This window comes from Suncus etruscus, chromosome 2 (genome assembly GCF_024139225.1).
Source record: "Suncus etruscus isolate mSunEtr1 chromosome 2, mSunEtr1.pri.cur, whole genome shotgun sequence".
NCBI classification, from domain to species: Eukaryota; Metazoa; Chordata; class Mammalia; order Eulipotyphla; family Soricidae; genus Suncus; species Suncus etruscus.
Window position 1 is genome coordinate 12,109,126 of NC_064849.1, and position 22,163 is coordinate 12,131,288.

A 22,163-nucleotide genomic window follows, 5' to 3' on the forward strand; every position below is an offset into this window, starting at 1 on the left:
GATTGAACCTAGGTCAGCGATGTACAAGGCAAGTGTACTACCCACTGTACTAGTTCTCTGGCCCTAGCCCCATGTTACTTCTAGATCATCTCCTCATTCCTTTCCACCCCTTCCCCCATTACTTGATAACTAAAATTACAAATCCAGGGGTTTGTCATTGTTTGATACTGTCTGTTCACCTGTTTTGTGAATAGATGAATCACATCGATGACCCACAGATGAGTGAGAACATCACTATTTGTCCTTCCTTTAATTTATTTCACTTATCATGTTAAATTAAATAAAAGTTCAAGTTGCAATGAACTGCAAAAATCTCATCTTTTGTTACAGATGAATATAAATTTGCCATTGGATTGGGTTGTTTCCAGAGCCAAGCTATCATACTAGTACTGCAAGGACCGTAAGCGTGTATATATCTTTTTGAGTTAATGTTTTTGACCTCTTGGGATAGAGGTCAAGAAGTAGAATCTCTAGGTCATATAGTAAATTCTATTTTTATTTCTTTGTGAAATCTCCATGGTTCTATCTATAGAGGTTAAATCACATGACATTCCCAAAAACAGAGTACAGGGATTCATTTTTCATCACATTCCTACTGATTGATCCCTTTTTGGTATATGCTGACATACATGTCTGAATTTTGTTAGCCTTGGATCCAAAGGAGCCTAGAAAATCAAGTCATTTTAAATGGGAAAACAAGAATTGGAAAATTGAGTCATGAAAGTCTACTGATGATGAAAAAATGTACTGCATTTGTGGGTTGGAAGAATTAACATTGTCAAAGTGATCATTCTATCCAAAGTATTATTTTTTTAATTTATTTAAAGAAAATGCATCACATAGTTGACATAACTGATCATAATATATTTGTTTTAGAAGTACCAAAAGCAACACGATTTAAAAAAAAATAGAAAATTGAAAGAAAAACTAAAGAGATGGAAGAGAAAGGAAAGAAGAAAAAGTTCAGTAGAAAGTATATTCTTGAAATTTCTTGAATTACCAATGAATTCATTAAAGCACTAGCAAAAAGTTTAGTAAACTCTTCTTTAAAAAAAAAAATGGATAAGAGTTAAAAAAAAATACAGTAATAATGGTGTGAGAATGACAATTGTTTTTGTTTGCATAGGCCCAGCAAAATATGGGGAAATGGGGGTGGGGAATCCTTGGCCTAAATACCAGGAGACCTTACCCCTGAAGTTTTCTGGCATAAGACCAACTCTGAACTCCAGGTATACTAGGTTGTCCAACCCCTGAGTCATTTTCTATGGTTCCGGTGACATTTTTTTTTTTTTTTGCACATTAGCTGTTTTTAGTGTCAGGTTTCTGAAGTTAAAGATTCTGGTTTCTGTGCATTTCCTTTGTCGAAGTTAGGATGATGTGGGGTGTTCTCTAGTTTCACCTTACCATTAGATGCAGAAGCCTTGCTCTGCAAGCAGCTTGTTGCTGTTGCTAAGTTGTCTGAGTAAGTCAATGCCAGGTCAGCATTATGGTCTTCCCTGGTAGAGATTTACTTTCTGCTGGTGTTATAGACAATTGTGGTTAGTTCTGTAGAAGGCATCCATGTTCAGGGGTGTATGGGCAATGCCCATTCTTCTGAGGCCTGAGCCAAGTCATTATGCCAGTGGTCCTCAAACTATGGCCCGCAGGCCACATATTGTATTTGTATCTGTTTTGTTTCTTCATTGCAAAATAATATATATGCATGTGCATAAGAATTGGTTCATAAGTTTTGTTTTTACTATAGTCAGACCCTCCAATGGTCTGAGGGACAGTGAACTGGCCCCCTGTTTAAAAAGTTTGAGGACCCCTGCATTATGCCAATGTTCAGGGTATAAGGCCCAACTGCATTACAAAATTTGTGTTTCTATCTCTATTAGATAAGAATTTGTTTGCATATGTAATATTTTCCCATGTTAATGTGCCTATGCAAAAGAGAAAAAATGCCACAAGGTATTATTGGTGCACCCGGGGACTGAGGGAACAAGTCCAATCCCCGTAACTTGGTTCTAACATGGACTCTAAACAGAAAGACTCTTCTACCAGAATTCCTTATTGAACAAATCACAAAGGAAAAAAAGAAGAAACAACAGTGGGCAAAATTATCACTATATAAGAGGATATTCAATAAGAGTTATAGCTGTTAAGGGAATACATCTAAGATATACAAAGGAGACACACATGTCCCTTTTATGTCTTTAGAAATAGTCGGGGGAGGTATTGAATCCAGGTCACCACTTTGGTCTGTGATTTGGCCTTCTGGAGTCAGCAAAATGAGTCCCAGTAATCCCATATCAGAAAATGTCTTTGAGTGGGGACTTCTCAGAAACCAAGTATGGTAAAAATGGTTAAATGTGTGGTAATAGGCACATAAAAAACTAGAAATTAGCTTGTAAGGTGGTGAGCCAAAGGGGGAAGGAACGTATACAACATAGACATTCTGTATATTGCAAACATAGATTAAACCCTATGATATCTTATTAAACTATTTATACTTTAGAGAATGGACACTGGTGAGAAGGAAAGTTACCAGCAACTTCCCCAAGCCCACCCATCTTGAGCAAGGTGGGGGTTGAGGAAAGCCTGGGGATCCCCTTTAAACTCCCTGGCACCCACCTTGCTGAGCAAGCACCCAAGGATAGCCCCAGAGTCTGAAAGAAAGGAGAGGGAAGGCTGTTGGGGCAGCCTGAGCCCCGCAGTCCCCCCTAAGAGGTACAACTCTCTAAGATATGTGCTTCAAATGCTTTTTCAATTCAGTGCTAGAGTACTGAGTATATCTCTGTAGAAGAATTTGCTTTTATGGTTAAAAAATAAGAGAAACTGAACTTGAGAATATCAGCATATGAACCTGAAGATGTGAATTTATCTATAGTCAAAAGTATAATATTCAGCTTCTAATAGACATCTATCAACCGCCCCCCCAGAAACCATGATTATTTTATGGTTCATAAAATGAATTTGTATTACTGATAGCAATATAATATAGTGGTTTGGTATGTGGCTGGGATCCCAAACATCACCTCACATGCTGTGTGGCCTTGTTGGCACCAGTGACAGAATTTTTTAATCTCCAATGCACTGTTACCAAGTATGTGTAGTGAGAACCTGACTTCTATTCATACATTAATGCCTTGTGGGAAAAGGATATATGTTTTCAGAGTCCCTTTTGTACAGGCACTGACCTATTCATGCGCACTCTATTCTAATCACCCAAACCCCCACCACATAGGCCATCACTTTGAGATTAAGTTGTAGCCTGAGATTTGGGGCTGGGAGATACAGTTCATAGCACCCATTTGGAACTATACTAGATGCTCTCCCTAGATTTACCGTTAGGTGAAAAAAATTTACACATTTATCATAACATTATTGAGTGATGAGTATAATCAGCAGTTCTATAAATCAAGCCTCATTCTATTCCCAACCAGTTCTGACTGTAAATTGTGATGGGAAGAGGTTGTATATTTCAACTTTCTCTGGCCTTTCCTTAGTTCAAATGGAATAAGCACATGATTTCACATCAGGAATGTGGAGGTCATATAAACAACCCATTAAACTCAATCAGGTGCATAATAACCTGTTTTCTATTCCACCTGATGAGTTCACTATGCAACTTTTAATTTCCAAATGATGTCTTAGGCAATCACCGCAATTACCATCCTATTCAACTATAAAAGTAATTTAAATGATGGGTCAGTTGTCCCTCAAACAATCTATTTGTAATCTGTGGTTCTGATTGCAATTCTAAGGATAAATATTATCTTACAAACAAATTCAAGTTAAAGGCAATTTACAAATAATGGTTTGAAGAGGAAATGGACTATGTTCAAACAATAAGTTAGCAAGATGATAAAATGATTGGAAAAATCAAGCTTAGCTAAAATAAAAAGTAGGAATTCATTAAAGAAGTGATAAGATGGCTGAATACAAGATAAACATACAGAAAGCAATAGTTGTCTTACTAACTCACAATGTTAGAATGTCCTACAGCTCAAAGTTGACATGTATGTTGACCTAGCACTGACCTAAACAAAAGTCATTGTGATGCAGAACAAAACTACTGCTAGTGTATTAAAAACCATGATCTGTATGAAGATACACACACAAATTGATGAAATGTAATGTAAATGCTTATTGCCAGACACAAGTTGAAATGTCTTACAGACAATGCTTACATCAAATGATTTTCTCAAACACTGTGACACAGTTTAGTGTTTTTCCCTACAATTTATAAATGTAGAAAATGAAACTTCTAGGACTAGTATGCCTATGATGAGAAAGATCAGCATGAGATCGTTATCATGTAAATTTGACTGTGCAAATGCCTGATTGAAATCCTGTCACTGGCTTTTGTTCCTAATTGGAACCCAATTTTTGCAAAGTTTGACTTAAAAGTCCCAACTTAACTCTCCAGGTTAATCTCACCCCCCACTCTTTTCTCAAGCACTAGGAACTGGAAATTAAATTCAGCCAACCCTAATTCATCCAAAATAAAGAGGCAGCACTGATGAAGCAGAATATTTCATTCCCAAATAAGTGAGGACCGAGGGCAAACATTTTTTAAGGTCAGGTATTGGGGCAACCCAGTTCAGAAGAGATTCTTCCGAAACAGAAAAAGCAGAAAAGTGTGTGCCCAAAAAAAAGGTAAGCAAGAAGAAAAATAGCACAGTCCTTTCTTTTCCTTTTGAGAATAGCCATGCAAAAAATATAAATGAAATGCCAGCTAAGAGAATCTAAAAAGACTTATGGCTTCATGGCCAAATGGGCTTTCTCCTAGCAATGCCAGGATTCATCAACGAATTGTCCTTTGGATGTTATTCACTATATTCATGGAATAAAATAGAAATAATTCTCAGGATTAAACATTCATTCTGGTTTGTTTGTTTGTTGTTTGTTTGTTTGTTTTTGGATCACACCCGGCAAAGCTCAGGTGTAACTCCTGGCTCTGCACTCAGAAGTTGCTACTGGTGGGTTCAGGGGACTATATGGGATGCCGGGATTAGAACCAAGGTCCATCCTGTGTTGGCTGCGTGCAAGGCAAAAGCCTAACAGCTGTGTTATTGCTCCAGCCCCTAAACATCCATTCATGTTTAATTTCTTGTATATTAATTACTGGGTACTGGGTAATACTCGGCATTGCTTAAGGGGTTACTCCTGGACATGCATATTGGGGTAGGAAGGACCATGACAAGGAACTGAGGGGTCGGCCACATGCACTTCTGACAGTCCTGCTGAGCCACACTTGCTTTCTGCCTGAGCAGCCAACATAAGAATAAAACCTGTCATGGAATCTCAAAGAATAAGCACCAGACAAGTTAAAGAGGCAAGGAAGAGACACAAATCCAAAACGGTGGTCATGGAGGAAAGAATCGGAAGTCTGTCCCAAATACAATAGGGCCTTCCATGGACAGGTGGCTGGTGGGGGAAAGGGATGGAGTCATTCATTTAGCCTGAGATTCAATTTACCTGGGGGCTGCAGGAGGCAAAGTCGGGGTGATCCTTGAGTGCAAAGTCAGTAATAAGCCTTGAACATTGTGTGGTGTGACCCAAACAACTAAAGCAAAACAAAACAAAAAAAGATTCCTCTAGGGCAGGGACACAAAATGTTGTATGGAGGGCTGTTTGTGGCCCATGGGCCGCAAGTTTGAGACCCCTGCTAGGTGCTTCCCTACTTGCTCTCCCAACATTATGGCAAATTTCTACTGGTTTCCAACTGTGTCATTTTGTCCAAAAGAATGAATTCCTTTGACTCTTTTATTTGGGGGTTTTTTCCCTTCTTCTTTTTGGGCCACACCAAGAGGCATTTGGGTTATTCCTGGTTCTGCACTCAGAAATCACTCCTTGGAGGCTCGGGAAACCATATGGGATGCCAAGGATAGAACCTAGATCAGCTGCCTGCAAAGTAAACACCCTACTGCTTTGCTACATTGCTCTGGCCCTTGGCCTATAACTCTTAATCTGCCTCAAACTCACAGGGAGCTTGCCTCCCCCTGACCCCTTCAGTACATGACATGTGCTCCTGGCTATTTGCTTTCAAACTACCCATCTCTCTCTTCCCTCCTGAGTCACAGAAAGAATCCCACTATACATGCCAATCTTCCCAGTCTTAATTTCAGCTACAGTAAGTTGTGGAACTAAGTTGTCTCTAGAGAGCCATAATGGAATTTATTGATTGAGACTGTGGGGACTGATCTTCCTACAAGGAGCTGCTTTGCCTGAGAGAAGCACCTTTTCAATTTCTTTGTGACCAGGAATGTGCATGTAATGGCAGGTGCTCTGGGAACCCTCTTGAGATGGGAGGCCATTTTGAGTGGACTTTTTTGGGTGGGTTTGCAAAGATCATTTTTTCTGTGTGCTGCTCAACTGCCATTTTCATAGGTGATAGATTTCATTATTTATGGCGATATGCAATTCCTGTTTCTAAATGTCCAGGCTCAGGAAGCTGGAGACTATGTACATACAAGGTCCTATGTTTGATCCCACAGACATGAATGAGCCCTACTTATAGGCACAGAAAGGGGGGGGGCAGGAGAGGGAAAGAAAGAAAAAATGAGCTACCTGTTTTTCCTGTTTCTCTGTCAGCTCAGAAATTCAAGAATCTTTACGAGATCTTCTTTCCTAAATCTGGGGAAATGACACTTATCAATGGCTTAAAACTTTGAAGCTGGGGGTGGAGAAAAGGGAGGAAAGAGGGGCCGGAGTGGTGGGCATTACATGCAGGTAACCTAGGACAAACCAAGGTTCGATCCCCTGGCATCCCATATGGTCCCCCAAGCCAAAAACAATTTCTGAGCACATAACCAGGAGTAACTCCTGAGCATCACTGGATGTGCCCCCCCAAAAAAAGGAAAAGGGAGGAAAGAATGGGGAATGGGTAGACCCCAAACCCAGACAGAAGCAAGAATCAGAGTCAGTTCACTTGAATGGGGACAGCAGGAGGGAAACTCCAGGAGACAAAGAGAAAGCAAAGCAGTCCTCCATTCAAAAGAAGGACCTCAACAACACCACTCAAGCAAATTCTTCCTCTGTCTCCCTTAAGGACATGAGTCTTTCCTTCGCTTCAGAACAACTGGCGATACTGTCTGCATGCAGGATATTCTTCTGCAGATAGTCGAAGTTTCCATCTCGCCAACCTTGCCAATGGAGAAATTCATAATACATGAAAGAAATCCCAAAGGCCGTGAAATCAGACGGATTTGAAGTAATACCATAAGCCTTATTGTGAAGAAAAATAGTTGTCAAGTTGATCTTTGAAGTAAAGAAAATAATGAAAGCAAAAGAATGCCATCTTAGAAAATGAAAACGGATTATCTTCCCCCAAATGGGATGATTAAATATGCTAACACACGTAGAATTCTGTTTCTGCCTGGGGCCTGTGTACAAGCTGATTCGTACTTGGGTTTCTGAGGACCTGAGACTGTTGGGGAATGTTTGTAATGAGGAAGGAGGGAACTGGGGAGAAGAGCAAAGGAAGCTACTCAAGTTTTCTCTTTTTATCGTGGAAATTCAGACTGAGCTGTGAATCATAATATGAACAAGGGGGAAAGCCTGAAATGAATGCTCATCAAGAACAAAAGTCAGAAATCTATAACTTAGGGCTGGAGTGATAATACAGTGGGGAGGGCATTTGCCTTGCATGGGTTTGATCCCTAGAACCCATGCAAGGCAAATGCCTAGATCCCTAGAACAGTATTTATAAATATAGAACTATAATTTGTACAGATATAAATGTAATTTATACATTTATAAATACATAGCTATAATTTATAAAGCTATAACTTAAATATCAATCTATTTCTATAATATAACTATGGGTTATAAATTCTTCAGGTTCTGCAGCCTGCTTAGCAGATAACTGGTGGGGGGGGTCACTTCATGGCAACCTTATCCCTTCTGAGATTTTTTTTATGGGAGGGTCATACCTGGCGATGCTTAGGAGTTCCTCCTGGCTCTGCACTCAGAAATCACCCCTGGCAGACTCAGGGAACCATATGGGATGCCGTAAATCAAACAAACCACCATTGGTCCTGGGTTGGCTATGTGCAAGGCCCTACCATTGTATGCTCTCCAGCCTCCTCTCCCAAGGTATGTTTTAAGAAATAGTTGAAGCCATCCAAGGGTCAAGACCCCTTAAAGGAGTAGCAAGGGGTTTGAATGACTACATTATAAATTTCTCCCAAGAACAGCACGGTCCAGGGGGAGTTTGTTTTTAAAGTTATTCACAATGGTTTGGTGATGTCTTACCTGAGGCCTGGAAGCTATTAAGGTGGGCACAAAGATTACTCTCCCCCCACAAATAAGTAGCTTCTTGAGTTAGGCCCTCATAAAGGCTTGTTCTTGGTTTTGTTTGTTTGTTTGTTTTTAGTTTTTGGGTCACACCTGGCAGCGCTCAGGGATTCCTCCTGGCTCTATGCTCAGAAATCGCTCCTGGCAGGCTCGGGGGACCATATGGGATGCCGGGATTCGAACCAATGACTTTCTGCGTGCAAGGCAAATGCCTTACCTTCATGCTATCTCTCTGGCCCCATAAAGACTTGTTCTTAACTAAACAGTTCAACAACTCCAGGTCTTTGCAGCCTCGGGATGGGGGCAGAGAGCAGGAGAGGGTTTGAATCCCACATACAGACAGGTGCCTTCTCAAGAAGAAAGAAAAACAGGTGTCTCGAGGCAAATACATAATATTCATCTTGGTTTCATCAAGCTGTCTCTCCTTTCTGAGAAACTATCCTGGGCAGGGGTGTCGGAGGATGGGGGGATTGGGTTTCACACATTTCAGGGGATGACACAAAGACTTGGATGCATGCCTGAGATCTGCTCAGATGAGCTAGAAATGACATTGGTGGGATTTTGCAAGCTGCAAACACCTCTTTGGCCCAGGAGAGAAGAACCTGGAAGCACATACACACACTGAGCACCACTGACTATGGCCTAAAACCTCTGACCAAAAAAAACAATAAATAAATAAAAATGTCCAGGGCAGGAGCCACAGCACAGCAGAAGAGCACTTGCCTTACATGCAGCTGACTCAAGTTCAATCCCCAGCATCTCATATAAATCCCCAAGCCTACCAGAAGTAACCCCTGAGTACCACCAGGTATGGGCCAAAAGTTTTTTTTAACTAAATTAAATTAAAATGTCCTATAAAGTGAATTTGATTCCCTGGCATCCTGTCCTCCATCGCATTTTGGGTATCTTGCTTTAAGCCACCAACAGCTAGGGAATCAACTAACCTGATTCTAAGGAAACCAGACAGTTTTGATGCTTTCCATGTCACCCTGGGTCACCTCTCCTCACTGCCAAGTCCTCTCCTAAGACAAGAACAGGGTTTGGTGGCATTTGAGTAGCTGAGACTCCCGTTGGTTGTCAGCAGCTTAGTCCTTCCCAGCCCTGTGCATTCCTTGCCCCTCCATTGCCTCTTGAATGTCAAGACTCTGCCCAGAAAGAGCATCTGTCACTGGCACGCCCAGCCTGAAGAATTATTTCTGCACACCATGATCTCTTTGTCATTCTGCCTCCACATCCGAAAAAAAAAAGAGGAATGCCCAATGCATGCCAAGTGGCACCTCTGTCAGACATTGATGAATGTCAGGGCCCTCTGAGTGTCCACTGGGTCTTGTCTGCCACCCTCAGGCTTGTTTGGTAAATGGGCATCATCAGAATTGAAGAGACATCTTCAGACTGAGCTGGGGAAGGAGGAGACCCCACCCCAACCCCAACCCATCAGCATCCTTCTGAAACCACTCGCTTCCCTTGTCCTAGCTGGTTCCTTGCTCTTCAACTGTCATCGTCCCCAGAGGTGATCTGGCTGGACTACACTGCACACCCTTGGGGTGCACATTTATCACCCTAAAAGTTGACTGAGAAAGCAGACTCCCCTTTTCTTCTCAGGGTATGTCCCTCCATAGCAAAGTGACCACAATCACCTGACTTTTGTTTTCTTCTTTATTTGAATGTCACTGTCCCGAAGCCAAGATTGAAGCCCCAGCAAACACTGAATCATTACCAGGCCACATTAAATTTTCTCTCTGGTCTGTCTTGCCAGACCTCTTTCCCCACCTCTGTTTTGAAAAAGGGTCAGAGCCCAGCCTAGAACCTGTGTGGCCTAGAACCTGTGTGGCCAGCTAGCATGAAATTTCTGACATAGGCTCATGAAATGAGACCTTCCTACTAGAGGATTGAGATGCAGGCCTAGGTGATCTGGCATTTCCACCTGGAAAAGGAAGAAGACAATTTACAAAGAAAAAACTATTCTTTTCCTTTCTGCTAAGACCGATATACCCAGGGTTTTATTGAGTTTTTGGTTGGTTTTTGGTTGGTTGGTTGGTTGGTTGGTTGGTTGGTTAGTTGTTTTTGAGGGAGGGTTTAAGGTCACACCCAGTGGAGACCTCAACCTATTCCTGACTGTGCTCAGAAATGACCCCTAGTGGTGCTCAGGGGAAGAATAAAGTGATGGGAATTGAACCAGCGTCAGCTACATGCAAGACAAGTACCTTCACTTTTGTTCTATCTCTCTGGCTCTATCTATCTCTCTGGCTCTATCTAGTTCTTTAAATAGGCAAACACTCCATTCAGTGGTCTTTGTCTTAATTTGTTGTTGTTTTTTTCTTTTACTCTGTGGCATGAGATGATACCTCATCATTGTTTTGATTTGCATCCCCCTGATGATTAGTGATGTGGCACATGTATTCATGTGCCTTTTGGCCATCTGTATTTCTTCTTTGAGAAAGGTCATTTCATCTCACTCATTTGGGGGGGTTAGGCCACACCCCCCGTGATGCTCAGGGGTTTCTCCTGGCTATGCGCTCAGAAATCACTTCTGGCTTGGGGGACCATGTGGGACACCAGGGAATCAAACCACAGTCTCTCCTAGGCTAGTGCACACAAGGCAGACGCCTTTCCACTTGCACCACCATTCTGGCCCCTTCTCCCTATTTTTTGATGGTGTTAGATGTTTTTTTTCTTATTAAGTTCTGTCAGTACATTGTAATCTTAGATAGTAACCCGTTATCTGATGGGTATTAGTGAATAGCTTCTCATTCTGAGAGTGGCCTTTGTATCCTAATCACTATTTCCTTTGAGGAGCAGAGGCTTCTCAGTTTAATATAGTCCCATTTGTTTATCTCTGATCCCACTTGTTTGGACAGCTGTGTTATCTCTTTATCTTAATTTTTATGTGCACAATAGATGTTCACTGCAGCACTACTTATCATGACCAAGATCTAGAAACAACCCAAGATTCCCAACCCTAGGTGAGCAGATAAAGAAACAGTGATCTCTGAACACAATGGAAGACTACTCAGCTATGAGTGAAGACTAAATCTTGGATGAAACAAATGGGGGCATCATGCTAAGTCAAGTGAGTCAAGAAGAGAAAGACAAATGCCAGATGTTTTCCTGCCTATGAGTAGTAAATAAGACAATAAAGTGGGGGAATAGAAATACCCAGTGGAGGTCTGGTTCCTGCTGCATGCTTTAGCAAACGGAGACATTATGACTAATTTTGCTCTGCTCTGCTGGACCTTGAACCATCCAGCCCAGAAGCACCCTGAGGGCACTTCTTCAGGGGTGAGCTGTCCCCGCCCACGAAGGGTGGAGCCAGAGGAGCGCTGGCCTTTCCGCTTTGCTTCTCAGGCACACACATCTCTACCCAATGAACCCTAGCACAACCCACAGAAATACCCAGTGGAAACAAACGCTGAGGTACAGAAAACAGCACTGAAATCTAGTCTTGCTGAGGGATGGGGTCTGACAAAGAGACATAGGATTAGAGGTGAGGGAATATTGGAACTCTGGAGGTGGAGGTACACTCTAGGGTTGAGAATATAGTAGCTTATAAGCATACATCAATCATACAGTAACGCTACCACAAATCACAATGTTTTAATTTTAAAAATTACAGAGATAATTTAAAGGTTCCCAAGTGTATGGTGATATTTAAATGCTGAAAAAGGTAACTAATATAATTATTAATGTAAGCCACGTCTAGAAGACATTATCTAGCTAAGAAAGAAAAATGACTCGTAATTGAGTCTTAACAATTCTAGACTCAACACAGAAGCAAAAACTAAAAGCTACTTTATTTTCCCATTTCCGAGACAATTTGCTTCCATTCTGTTTCTCCACCTCACTCTGCCTCCCAAAAAAAGCACTATTTTTGACCATCCGAGAGAAGTTTCGTGCATGGGAGACATCGCACTTAGAAAGGTAGATGACCCCAGGATAGAAGACAAGAGAAGAAATCTTACTCAGTGGATTCTAACCACGGTGCTTATGAAATCAATATTTCAGGACCTAATTTATAACAAAGTGCCCAGCTGAGACTTGATAAAGTGCATCGCTGGAAAAAGAAAAGAGAGGGAGAGAGAATCCCAGTCTTGCAGCTGCTGGTGCACCATATGCGGAGCCATAAGTGCAGAGATGAATGGCTCCTCACAGCCATAAATACATTTTTTCCCCTTCAATGAGTCCTGGGGGACGGGAATCTGGTTATAATTGGATGTGCTGCAATATTGCTTTTCATTTACAATTACAGTAGCGAGAAAATGAAAAGGAATAGCAGAAGGCTCAAGTGCACGGGCTGATTGAAAATAGGACTCGTCAATATGCCCAGACCGGCAGCTCTTCTGACCCCACTCACCCTTTCCCAAGTTTCACACCTGCCCTGGACACAGGAAAATGGAAGCCCCAGGAGGAGACAGGAACCAGAAACTAGATCTACCTGCCACCAGGCTGACCTTCCAGTGAGGGCCTATGTCTCCAGCATCTTCCTTCTCTTTTGCCCACCTTTGACATAATTCCCTGGACTCAAGAGAAAACAGTGAAATTCCTATTTCTCCCTCCTTATCTCTAGCACCTTCCACCTCAGACTGCCCTGTGGAGTTAATAAGTGGTCCAACCTCCCAGACCTTTGCATTCACTGGGTACTATGACATCATCTCTGTGCTGCATTTGCTATGACAAAGGATGGTACAGGCAGCTGTAGAGATAGATGTCGTCACACAGAATTGGTGTATCATGGATGCTAATAAATGGGGGTCTCCTTCACACCTTTTCTTTCTTTTCTTGTTTTCTGGGGAGGGGACATACCCAGATTGTGATCAAGGATTATTCCTGGCTCTGTGTTCAGGGATTCCTCTTGGTGATCTTGGTGGGTGCAGGGAACTATATGGGATGCTGGAGATGGAACCCGAGTTGGGCATAAGCAAGGCAAGAGCCTTCCCCGCTGTCCTATTATTCCTTCCACTCCTTCACACCTTCCTTTTGTCTCCATCTCACTCCCTTCCTGAGAGTCTTTGCCATAACTCTCACTTGCTACTGAAATGCCTCATAATTGATTCAGTTGTCAGAGTGTGTGGTGTCCAGACCAGAGGCATCATTTAATAACCAGTGAGGTTTGGACCTCTGGAGCTAACCTCAACCCAGTTGGAGCAGCTCCATGGGTATAGGTGGGATCTGCCCAATTACATCTGATCAATCTACCAAGGCACATTCTAAAGAGCCAAGGCTGGTTTGTATAAGCCAGTGAATTTTCTGGTGAGGTAGGAAGAGGCAGCAATGTGGCATTCCTGTGGCAATAACTGGTGGCTCCATCTGCAATTGTTTTTTTTTTTTTTTTGGAGGTGTCTTTGGAACAAATCTAATGGTACTTAAGGGTTACTCCTAACTCTGCACTCAGAAATCACTCCTGGCAGGCTCAGGGGACTATTTGCTAAGACTTGAACCCAGATCAGCCATGTGCAAGGCAAATGACCTACCTGCTGTGCTTGCTCTACCTGCTCTAGCCCCCGCCCCCATCTGCAATTCAATTCTAGTGCAAAATCCACCCTCCAGAATAATCGCTGCCACCTTTACATTACATGTAGGTCACATTAAGAAGGAATTAGTCAAATTTCTCCTTTCAGGGCTGCAAAATTATTCTCACTGATATAGAACCTGACCAGGATTTCAACCTCACATTAGGCTCTGGTCTTGATTCCAAGAGAGGCCTCTTCTGGTTCCAGCTAAATTGATAGAATCTCTTTTCACCTAAATGTCCAGCCACTCTGGGACTTGGCTTGGCCTCCCATTGATTTTGAAATGTTTTCATTCCTGTTTTTCCCAGTTTCCCCTTCAAAGCATAACTGACTTTGATTTTCATTCCATTGGCTTTGAATTTCGAAGGTTTTCGGGGGAACTCAATAGGCTTTGGAGTTCATGCTTGGAAATCAAATATGAGGGTTTTTTTTTTCTATTTTTAACTATGCATGATTCCTGTCTGGTCATCTTTTGTTGCTGAAAGTAGGGTGTGGAGTGAAAAATCAGTTCTTCTGCAGAAGTTCTATCCTGTACTCAGTCACAGGAAAGGAAAAAGAGAAAGAAAGAAGAAAGAAAGAAAGAAAGAAAGAAAGAAAGAAAGAAAGAAAGAAAGAAAGAAAGAAAGAAAGAAAGAAAGAAAGAAAGAAAGAAAGAAAGAAAGAAAGAAAGAAAGAAAGAAAGAAAGAAAGAAAGAAAGAAAGAAAGAAAGAAAGAAAGAAGAGGAAAGAAAGAAAGAAAGAAAGAAAGAAAGAAAGAAAGAAAGAAAGAAAGAAAGAAAGAAAGAAAGAAAGAAAGAAAGAAAGAAAGAAAGAAAGAAAGGAAGAAGGAAGGAAGGAAGGAAGGAAGGAAGGAAGGAAGGAAGGAAGAGAAAGAAAGAAAGAAAGAAAGAAAGAAAGAAAGAAAGAAAGAAAGAAAGAAAGAAAGAAAGAAAGAGAGAGAGAGAGAGAGAGAGAGAGAGAGAGAGGAAGGAAGGAAGGAAGGAAGAAAGAAAGAAAGAAAGAAAGAAAGAAAGAAAGAAAGAAAGAAAGAAAGAAAGAAAGAAAGAAAGAAAGAAAGAAAGAAAGAAAGAAAGAAAGAAAGAAAGAAAGAAAGAAAGAAAGAAAGAAAGAAAGAAAGAAAGAAAGAAAGAAAGAAAGAGAAAGAAAGAAAGAAAGAAAGAAAGAAAGAAAGAAAGAAAGAAAGAAAGAAAGAAAGAAAGAAAGAAAGAAAGGAAGGAAGGAAGGAAGGAAGGAAGGAAGGAAGGAAGGAAGGAAGGAAGGAAGGAAGGAAGGAAGGAAGAAAAGAAGGGAGGGAGGGAGGTAGAAAGGAAGGGAGAGAAGAGGAGAAAGTAGAGAGGGAGGGAGGGAGGAAGGAAAGTAGAATGGAGCAAGGGGGAAAGGAGGGAAGGAAGGAAGGAAGGAAGGAAGGAAGGAAGGAAGGAAGGAAGGAAGGAAGGAAGGAAGGAAGGAAGGAAGGAAGGAAGGAAGGAAGGAAGGAAGGAGAGAAGAATTGAAAGAAAGATAACAATAAGTTTATCACCAGAGTTTTTTTCCTCCTAAAAACTTCACTGAACAGAGATAAACAGGTTTCTCTCCCATCGTTGATGCGGCATAGACAGACACAGCCACAGTCTAGAATCTTTGAAGAGTCATTTTCAAGAGTTTTTCAAGAAATTGCTGGCTCACTGCTTGCTAGGAGCAGTCGCTGCAGAACACAACATTTTACGGCCTTAAAATATTATGTGTGTAGTGGGGAAAAATGACATGAAGATATATTATATGTAAAAATGCAATCAGTGAGTCAAATGAGCAAATGTATTTAAACCCTAACTCCAAAAGCAGGGGTGGGAGGAGGCATGATATATTGATTTTGCATTTCCTTCGGAGAGTGATTTTAGCACAAAAGAAAACTAAATTAAATTAAAATTTACATTAACATTATTCATGACTGGATTGCATCATGGGAACAGATTTGCCATGTCCTGGAAAGAAAGGGGGGCATTTGTGTATCACAACACCAGTCACTTTCCAAAGATGGAAAAATGAACCATACACATATGCTTGGTCTTGTGTCCCTCAGTTTTTATATTTGAGCGTTGAACTTGTCTCCTTCCCTCAATATGTCTCTAAGTATGAATGAGATAGTCAAGACCACTTTAGTTGCAGAAGGAATTATATTGAAGTCTGATGGGCCAGAGAGATAGTACATTGGGTAAGACCTGGCATGCAACTGATCCGGATTAATTTTTGACACCACAAACAGTTCCCCAAAGCCCCACAAGGAATGATGCCTGAGCACAGAGCCAGGACTAAGTTGTGGGCACCACAGGGTGAGGCCCCCAAGGGAAAAAGAAAACTAAGCACCCAACTCGATTAGAGCTTGAAGTTTTGCAGGCTGGTATTTCCCCCCACCTCCAGCCTGTATTCTCATCGCCAGCCATCTCCGGACTATTGAAAGTATGGTCCATGGGGCCAGAACGGTAGCACAATAATAAGGCATTTGCCTTGCACACTGCCAACCTGGGACAGACTCAGGTTTGATTCCCAGCATCCCTTATGGTCCCCGGAGGCCAGGAATGAGTTCTGAATGCAGAGCTAGGAACAACCCCTGAGAACCTCCGGGTGTGGCCTGAGGCCCCCCCCCCCAAAAATGGTCACTGAAACTGATTGCTCTGGACAAGAACTGGGTGTAGAAAGGAGATGAAGTGATATGCACCTTCAGTAACAAAAGCGCCAACCAAAGTGTCTAAAAGAGGGGAAAAAAAAAAAAAGAGGAGAGAGAGAGAAAGAGAGAAGCAAAATGTCTACCACAGAGGCAGGCAGGGGGGAAGGCTGGAGGGAAACGGGCTATTAATAGCAGGAAATGTGCACTGGTGAAGGGTGGTTACATTATATGATTAAAACTCAATGAGGAACAACTTGATAACCATGGGGTTTAAATAAATTAAGTAATTTATAAAAGAAAACAGTAACAAAATAAAGGAAGTGTAGTCTAGGGACCTTCAGCATCTACCTCTAAGTTCTAGGAAAGTCTGATGTGTCCTCAGGAGCCAGTAGGGACACCCAGGGGCTTCTGGTTAGCCCTCATCTTGCCCCCCTCCCATCATAAAATATTGGTATCCCCAATAAGAGATATATATCCATTGTTTGCTTTGTTTTCCATCTGTGCTTCCTACCTAAAAAGAGCAAATCTTTGGATACACCTACCCACACACATCGATTTCTACACACAACCCCAAAATCCATCTTTTCCCTTTTGGAGGCACAAACCATCCCCCCTGCTCAGAAGGCAACATTTGGGGACACTGAGGCAGAATGACTCTGTCAGCATCTGATGTTTCATGTGGCATTTGTTAGCCTGTTCAGCTCTTCCATGGCAGGTTTGCTCCGGCCAGTTTCTCCATTTGTGCCCTTGGCCTGGTTCTCACACTGACACACTTCATGTTTTGCAGGAAGAGCTCAGCTTTTACACACCAAAGACTCTCATGCAAGGCAGGAGTAGGAGGAGGGAGTCTCGCCAGTTCAACCCTGTTTGCACCTCAAGCACCTGGCAGATTAGAGAGGTCGGATGGTCAGATCCTGCAGTTCCAGCCAAAATCCCAGCAGACATTCATATTTGAGTAAAGCCTGTTTGCAGCTATGCTCCAAGTGGCCAGAGTGCTTCCAGAGTCTGACACCCCTGAAAGAAAAAAGTTTTCCACAGTGCAACAAGAAGCACAACATATCCCTGGCTTGTGAAAGATGCCTCTATATCCACTGGAAACTACTTTCCACTACTGGTGGCAGCTCCTTAAAGATCACAGTGATTTACAGATGGTCTATGTTTAGTTTCTTGGCTTGGAAAAAGAGATTCAAAGGTGGGCAAGCCAAGGTGAGAAGTAGATGGATCTGATGTAAATTAAGCCCCTGCTTGCTTTCTAGGCTGCTAGATTTTGCACTAGACCTAAATCCTCTCTGTGTTGCCTCAGGGCTCCAAAATGGCTGCTACAGTTCCAGATATCACATCCTTTTACCAGCCTGCCCTCAAAATGGAAGAAATATAGAGGACGAAGACGCCCTCTCCCTCAAAGAGTAACTGATATGGTTGAGCTACTTTTTAGGTATCATTGATGCTACACCAATGAATGTTTTCTTCTGTGGTTAAAAAAAAAAAAAAAAAAAAAAAAAGGACATAAGTTACATACAGACCATTAAGTATGTGGATGCACATAGGTCTCTCTCAGCCTGTCTACTTAGAAACAATTCTTCCTCTTCCCTCTGCTGACATGTATTCCCCTGTCTGTCTTCCCCACTGTCCACTGTTCCAAAGTCTGTAGACATTTCATTGAGGCATTCTCGATGGACTATCCAGCTTAGTCACCAAACTTCAACCAGGAAGGAATATGTCTAAGGTTCTCATGCCTAAGTTTTCTCTTAGACTTGCAAAAAAGAAATCATCTAAAGCTATGATTCCATGGATGCTCCTCAAAAGAGCACTAAGAATTGAGTTTCCAGATCGACTCAGAAATCCCATTTCAAGGGGGCCAGTCCTAGGGGCCCAAAACCCCCGTTTCAAGAAAGACATCTGTGCTCCCATGCTCATTGAAACAGTATTCACAATAGGCAAAATAGGCAAACAATGAGATGAGATGGTTGTATATCGAAACTTGGGGGGGGGTTGCATATGTATATGTATGTATATGTATATATATACATATATGTATATACACATATACAGCTACAAGCAAGAAATCATACAATTTGGGGGTCATCTTGCTGAATGAAGTTTGTCAATAAGAAGCAGAGGGACAGATGCAGGATGATCCCTCATACGTGAAATATAAAGAAGCATAGTAAGAGAACAAAGAGTGGGCAAAAGAGACAGAATTTCAAAACTGATCTATGAAATGGAGCTTATTGGGGCAGTGAGATATGAGGTGCTGAGGTAGGTGAATGAGAGGGACACCCTGAAATAATGGTGGAGGGACACAGACGCTTTTGTGGGTAGCTGTTGAAATGAAGTTTGCGTTAACCTTATCACAGATAATACCGTAAAAAGACAGATCATGATGACTAAACAAAATCTCAAAAAAAAGTCAAGCAGAGGCCGTTGAGGTGTTGCTAGAGGTAAGGTGTCTGCCTTGCAAGCGCTAGCCAAGGAAGGACCTCGGTTCTATCCCCCAGCATCCCATATGGTCCCCCCAAGCCAGGGGCAATTTCTGAGTGCTTAGCCAGGAGTAACCCCTGAGCATCAAAACTGATGTGGCCGAAAAACCAAGCGGTAAGGCATTTGCCTTGCATGCAACCCGGGACAGATCTGGGTTTGGTCCCATATGGTCCCCCAATCCTACCAGGAGCGATTTCTGAGCACAGAGTCAGGAGTAACCCCTGAGTGCTTCCACCGGATGTGGCCCAAAAACCAAAAAGGGAAAAGAAAAATCTCTCTCTCCCCCTCTCCCCCTCTCCCCCTCTCTCCTCTCTCTCTCTCCCTCTCTCTCCCTCTCTCTCCTCTCTCTCTCCCTCTCTCTCTCCTCTCTCTCTCCCTCTCTCTCTCCCTCTCTCTCTCCTCTCTCTCTCCCTCTCTCTCTCTCCTCTCTCTCTCTCCCTCTCTCTCTCCTCTCTCTCTCTCTCTCTCTCTCTCTCTCTCTCTCTCTCTCTCTCTCTCTCTCTCTCTCTCTCTCTCTCTCTCTCTCTCTCTCTCTCTCGTTTTTGTTCTGAGCCACACTTGGTGGTCCTCAGGGAACCATATAGGATGCCAGGAATGGAACCCAGTTTAGCTGTGTGTAAGGCAAGCACCTTCCCACTGTCCTATCGCTCTGGCCCAAGATCTCCTCTCTTAGGAGGATAAAATCGCCAGCTTTGACAACTCAATATATATTGTCCTGAAGCTTAAGCCTGTCAGCTGCTGGTTGCCTATTAAGTCTCACTTCCATGCTTCTGTCCTAAAAGAACCCCAATTTCATTTCAGAGGACAATGGGACTGGGAGGATTTTCTTGGTTGCTCACAGCAGAAATTAATACTTTACAAGCAAATTTCCCCAAGGCTACTTAAAGAAAATCTATTTGTCTTCCTATGTCATCCTCCCTCCTCCCTTCCCTCTTACTTCTTACCTCTTACCTAGGAAAGTTGACATAATCACAGGAGCTTTTGCAGCCCTATTGAACCATGAGACATTTTATATAAAGATTTAAATAAATAAAGATTTTAATAGAGTAAAGAAATGTAAGTAGTTGCCTTCCTGGATGACTAGGCAATCATGCTAGCAGTTCCAGGACTTCTTTTGTATTATAAATAAATAAATACACATCAATGGTCCTCAATCTTTTACATGTTTTAGAGCCATTGGAGAATTTGCTTAAACACAGATTACTGACTTAGTCATTCATAAGTAAGGCCTGGGAATACGTATTTCAAATAAATGCCAGAAAAGGTTAATGCTAATGCTCTGATTGACCGCATTCTACTGGTTCCTTTCTTATTTTTTATGGATCCTTTTCTTAGAGACTCTGAAGAAAACTTTCCATGCTTCTGGAAATTGGGAAACATGTGTGTGTTTCTCTTTCTAGATTTTGGCCCAAGAAGTCCTTTCCAGGTCAAGTGAATTGTACCTGACTTCTCTTCCTTGTCAGTGTGGCCCTCCATTATAAGAACCTATGAGAAACTGAGAACATGGACTTTTGGTTCAGGAAATGGTGCAGATAATTAAGGTTGATCTACTATTGTGAGGACTCTGTCTTGTACATTTTCTTGCTTTCCACCCTCCTTGTTATCTGATGCCAGAGTTTTTGTAAACAATAGCTCAGCTTTCTGTTGCACAAAAAAGAAAAGGTTGGGTTTATGGGCTCAGGTTTTGCTGTAGTTGTGCATATTTTTTTTCTTTAACACATGTGACTCACTGTCTCTATAGCAGGTCAGTTCAGCCACTACAATAAAATATAAATTTTTTGCTTGTTGTTTGGTTTTATTTTTGGGACACACCCAGAATCACTCAGGGTTTACTCCTGGGTCTCTGTGAAAAGCAAACACTCTACCCACTGTGCTAGTGCTCCAGTCCCAAAACATGAATTTTTTTATTTCAGAATCGACTCACCGAGTTGACTCATCTGAGAACTCAGAGCAATGGTCATATCCCATTGGACAATCCTGTTGCAATTTAGCATCCATTCTCCTGGATTTTAGTAATAACATCCTAGGTTCCACTGAAAAATTATACTTACTACCCCTGCACTCAGCCCTAGGAAGACAGGTGGACCAGCCATGGACAATCTGAGCCTTTAGTCTCCTGACCATGAGCTAAACTATCCTTGCAAAATTCCTAGACTGGTGTCTAACCTTAGGACCTCAAAAATTATTGCATTAGGAGATAAGGCATGAAAAGACAATCAGTTAAAAATGAAGCCAGTGGGATGGAAATTACTTTAACGAAGAAGTGTTCTCACTAGAGGAGACCAGGACAGAGTCATGCAGCACAGCGGGAAGAAGACCATGAGAAGACAAAAAGAAGGAAATGGGGTGGGCAACCAATCCAAGCTGAGAAATCTCAGAATAAAGCAATTTGTGCCTACCTGGCCCTGAACTTTGAACCTCCAGAACAATGAGACAGAGCCATTGAGTTTTATAGTTTTTGCTACCTGGCCTGAGACAAGAACCAAACGAATGATCAATATCTTAGACTTATGAATCAGATGATCTCTATTGCCACTACTCAACTCTGGTGTTAGAACCACTGCCAAGACCCATACTCAAAATGAATAGATGTGTCTGTGTTCCAATAAAACTTTATGAACATGGGGCCAAAGTGATAGCACAGTAGGTAGGGCATTTGCCTTGCACACAGCCAACCCAGGTTCAATCTCCAGCATCCCTTTTGGTCTCCTGAGCCTGCCATTAGTGCTTTCTGAGTGTAGAGCCAGGAGTAATGCCTGGGTACCATTGGGTGTGGCTCATAAACAAACAAACAAACAAAAACCTTTATGAACAAAACAGGAGAGTCTTCCAATGTGATCAGCTGACTCCTGTCCTAGATGCCACACCAGTTCAGGAAGAAGCACATCATAGAGATTTGATCAATCCACATAATCCTTACTCCAAATCAAATCAAATGTGAATGTCTAAGACAGGTAAGCCTAATTGGGTGACTCCCAGAACCTGTTGGAAACTAATGGACAATGGCTCTTTCCTTGTTTTAGAGTTACAAAAACGTTTTCTTTCAGAATAAACTCCAGCCTTCCTCACAGTCAGCAGCCTTAATACCAGGAATACACCAGCCAACTTTCCTTTCTTTCTAGCAACCAGAATTTAGTAGATGTATAGAAGTGCCTGAAGAACAAATGAACAGTAACCAACAACTTAAATTTTTAATAGCCCCATGAATAATCTTGGCTATGGTGAACTTGGATGTGTGAGCTAGAGAA